Raw genomic sequence first — 4,658 nt, 5'->3', positions numbered from 1 at the left:
CGCGCCCTCCGCCTCCCCACTGTCCTAGCACCCACGGCGACGACACGAGGCCTCGCGCCCCTGCACCGCCGCAGCCCCGTCGTCTCTGCTCCGGCTTTGGGCCTCCTCCCCTCTCCAGATGGAGCGCTGTCGGACCTCCGCCCGGCCGCCGCAGCCACAGCCCGCTCCCGCCCCGGCCCCAACCCCAGGTGCGGCGCCGATCCACCCGTCAACTCACTAGCCTGCTCTGGCTTCGGGCCTCCTCCCCTCTCTAGATGGAGCGCTGCCGGACCTCCGCCCGGACGCTGCAGCCGCAGCCCGCTCCCGCCCCGGCCCAACCCCAGGTGCGGCGCCGATCCACCCGCCCCGACCCCGGCTGAGGGGCCTCCTCTTCTACGTCCGGGCCAAGATTGACGCGGAGGCCGCAGGCGCCTTCCCGTTCCAGAAGCAGTGCAGCGTTGGCTCCGTGGTGTGCACCGACCCGACCCTCTGCTTCAACAATGGCAATTCTGAGGTCGGTGGTGCCTGTTGGGAAGACAGCTCCGAGCCGGCGTCTGCAGAATGCAGGTTCGGTGAAGATGGCAATTGCAATGGCAATGGCGGTGCGTCGCGGGAGGTCGATGCTCTGGAACAACCGGTGCGTTCCAGGGATGTCGTTGAGCTCTGCTTCCCTAGCCGAATCCATGAATGTGGTCAGTGATTATTTGGGGTTTTTGCTTCGGTAGTTCTTGCATGGGAGTTGTTTTACATTTTTGGTGAAAATACACTCTCATGGAACGAAAGGGCAATCAGTGAGTACAACTGATATGATGTTCTTATGTCTTGATAATATGCTTACTCATATAATAGCAATAGAAGGAGGTTAATAGTTATGCTCACGAGGATGTGTTCTGTTACAAAATTGTAATGCCAATATGTGCTTGATCTCTTATCTCTGGTTTGGGTTCATGAGTATTCAGGCAATCGGATGGGACCATGATACAGATAAAAAAATGCACCGTCTTTGGTTCTTTCTCGTTGTTCGATATGAATTTCTTAGTTCACTTGAGCATCGATTCAGAAAAATTCTTCCACACATAACCTGATGATATAAGCCTCAAGAAAACTGAAGTAGCAGCAATTGGTAGCGATAGCTAGCTAGCTTGACTGGATTATGTGCTTAATTCACTAAATTTGGTTGGTGAAGATGAATTAGCAGCTCCCCCATGTAGCTAGAATTGGTATGATTTCTATGGAGAATGACCAATTGGTAGCGATAGCTAGAATTGATGGATAACGGTGTTGGATGAACAATGTGAAACTTTTGTAATATGTAACGATGGAACTATGTGTGGGCTATGTATGTATATATGATGGAACTTGTGTGTTGGCTATGTATGTATATATGATGGAACTTGTGTGTTGGCTATGATTGTTATATGGATGCTTGTTGTATATATATGAGTTGGATATCTCATAGGTGAAATAGTGACCTGAAATTAAGAAAAAAATTAAAAAAATGTTACTAATGGCGCACTACCATGTGGTGCGCCATTAGTATAGAATACAATAGTGGCGCACTGTGGGCAAAACTAATGGCGCACTGCATGGTGCGCCATTAGTATACCAGATACTAATGGCGCACCAGTGGTGCGCCATTAGTAAAAAATTCTAGTGGTGTGATACTAATGGCGCACTGGTAATGCACCATTAGTAGGCAAAACCAGTGCGCCATTAGTAGGCCTTTTCCTAGTAGTGGTCAGCGGAGGGCATGTTTTGTCGCGAAATACAGAGGCCCTTCCGGTGGGTCCCAGATGTTAGGTGGAGGAATCATTATTTTGTGCGTAATAAGGAGGCATTTCCTTGTGTGCGGCCGTGGACCCAGCTGTTAGCCTCTCCACTCACAGTCTACTTCTGATGGTGTCGTTCGTTGACCACGTTGACCACGCCGCGCCAAGCGCATCCAAGGTGGTGGACGACGGTGAGGCCCCGGATAGCAACGAGCCAGAGATGGGAAGACGCGGGAGTAGAGTCGCAGACTGAGAGGTGTATGAGGGTTAACTGGTTCTAGTGCTGTCTGGTTCGGCAGCCGGTGGAGAAGAACAGGAGGTGTGGAGGGGTGGAGGGATGGCCTGGTCAACGGTGGAGTAGCGCTTCATAGCGAAGCGTGCTAAGCAGAGATGCTAGCAGCAGGAGGCGGGAGGTGGTCCCGATGGATGCCGGTTGTTGGATGTAAATCCAACGGCAAACATGTCAGAATCATTTGTTGACTAAATTGACAACAACTTCCGTTGGCTTTGACCTATTGGCCCACATTTCAGCCTCCAAAAATGTGGCACATATTCAAACCATTTTTTCAGAATTTACAGTCTTTTTTGCGAGGTAGAATTTACAGTCAGTTTGATCTTTTTTTGAATTACAACCATTAGCTAGGCTGGGTGAACAAATAATGTAGCGTCCATGCGGCCCATTTATTTTATTTCCTAAAAAATTACAGGCCATTTGCACTTTCTCGAAATACACGATTTTGCTGGGATGATTCTAATTATAATGTTGGGTTGGGCCAGCAATGTTATCAAAAAATAAAACGGGGCTGGGCATTTTGTTATAAATATATTTAAATAATAAGTGATATTATTAAATTCGTCCTTAAATCTTACCAAGCTTTTGTACACAATCACTAGGATTTTCGTGCCAAAATAATCCAGGATTTTATTTGTAAAGAAATTATTTTTATAAGTTAATAAGATGTGGGATATTGTTTTCTTACATATGTAAGTATGTGTTAAATATATGATGACAATAAAAATAATATATAATAACATATAAAATAATTTAAATATATATAATATAGTTAGAAGGGAAACATAAGTTGGACCTAGCGTTCCTATTCTTATATAGGAAAATAGAACAGACCTCTATGTTTTCTTCAAAAAAATACATAAATTGGGCTGCTAAAAATAAAACCTCGGATGGGAGGTCCATAGGCCGGTCGATACATGACGGCCCTAAGAAAATACAAACATGCCTATGGACCTCCCATCCGAGGTCGTGGGTTGCGCATGTTAAAAATGAAAGCCTAGACGGAGCAGCCCAAAACCACGTCCAACACTTGCCAAAACTTCGTCCCTCATTTTCTCTGTGTTTCGCACACTCGACATTGTGTTGGCATTTTGACTGTGCATCATATGAAGATGTGCTATGCATGAATGTTGATCAGCATGATGTTAACAGGCTGGTAGTTCCATTTTTGTCCATGAATAAAACTTCCAACATGATGTTAACCATGTTTGAAAAGGCCGTGTTATTATAAATGCTCTGCCTCTGAAAGTTGCAGTTTCTTATCTGAAACTGAAAGTTGCAGTTTCTTATCTAAAACTGAACTTGCAGTTTCTTATCTGAAACTGAAACTTGGAGTTTCTTCTCTGAGAATCACATTGTCTGCACTTTTATACTCCTATGAAACTACATTTTTTTAAGTGCTAAAAATAGATCTCTAGAATTCATAAAATACTTCATATGCTCAATACTGCTTATCTGAAATTCAAAAGAAATTCATATCTGAAAGTACTCTCAAAATACACAACACAAACAACAATTCACAACCTGCAAATACTGACAACCCTAAGCTCCTCCTTACAATTCACAACCTGCCCGACTATTGGGCTAGGGTGGGGGGGCATCCCCCTCCTATTCCTCGGTGGCAGACAGCCGCCCCGTGAGATGATATGAACGTCTAGGGAGACGATGGCGGGGAAGCGTCATCGGGCCAACTGCTTTCCTCCTCTTGCAGTTGGGTTTGGTCGACGAAGACTCCATCGGCTCGCTCTGGCAGGACACCCTCACAAAAGGCACCCTGTAGATGCTCAATCGTTCAATCTCTGGTGGATGCTCCATCTGGGATCGATACTCCCACCACCGCTCCCTCACGATCGGATTCGGTGAATCTGTTTGCTCCATGGCCCAGAGGTGCAGCTCTCTGTACTCCGGCGCGACTCCCTCCAGGAGTATCGCCGCCTTTTCGCTCTGTTGCAGATATTTGGCCACGGATGTCGCCGTCACAGCTAGTTGGTCCTTGTTGTCAAACCAAGACTGTATCTCCAACATCCTAGTTAGCTTCACAGGGTCGCCGTCTGCGATCCTCACGTATTGGTTGTACTCCTCCATCAATCTACTTCTCCACATCACCTTCACTCACCGGCGGTGGTTTTTGAATGGACGAGGAGAGGAGCAGCCCTGGTTTTGGATTAGAACGGGAGAGGAGCGACGCTGGTTTTGGACTGGAATAGGAGAGGAGGGGCGGTGGTTTTGAAATGGAAGAGGAGAGGAGCGGCGCTGGATTTAGTTTGGAACAGGAGAGGAGTGGCGGTCGTTTAAGAGGATAAGAGCGGAAGAGCAGCGTTGTTCTTGGAAGTATTCTTTTGTTGTTTTGCGTATTTTGGGTCAAAGCTTGAGCACGTACCCCATGCAAAATGTGAATGCATGTCACCAAAAATTGTATCATTTGGTTCGTATCTGAATATACTTTCAAATTATATTATTTTTGCAACGTATAATGTATATTTTATGTGCGAAAATCATGGTCAATTATGACGCAGAATAAAAGGGAGACTAGTTAATGTGGGGTCGTTTTCTTAATTGAAGGGTAAATTGATTTTGATTTTGGTCCAGTCACAGCGCGCCGGCCTTCTCGTCCAATC

The sequence above is a fragment of the Triticum aestivum genome, chromosome 7B (assembly GCF_018294505.1).
Source record: "Triticum aestivum cultivar Chinese Spring chromosome 7B, IWGSC CS RefSeq v2.1, whole genome shotgun sequence".
NCBI lineage: Eukaryota > Viridiplantae > Streptophyta > Magnoliopsida > Poales > Poaceae > Triticum > Triticum aestivum.
The sequence above is the reverse complement of the archived record's forward strand: the minus strand, read 5'-3'. Positions refer to the sequence as shown.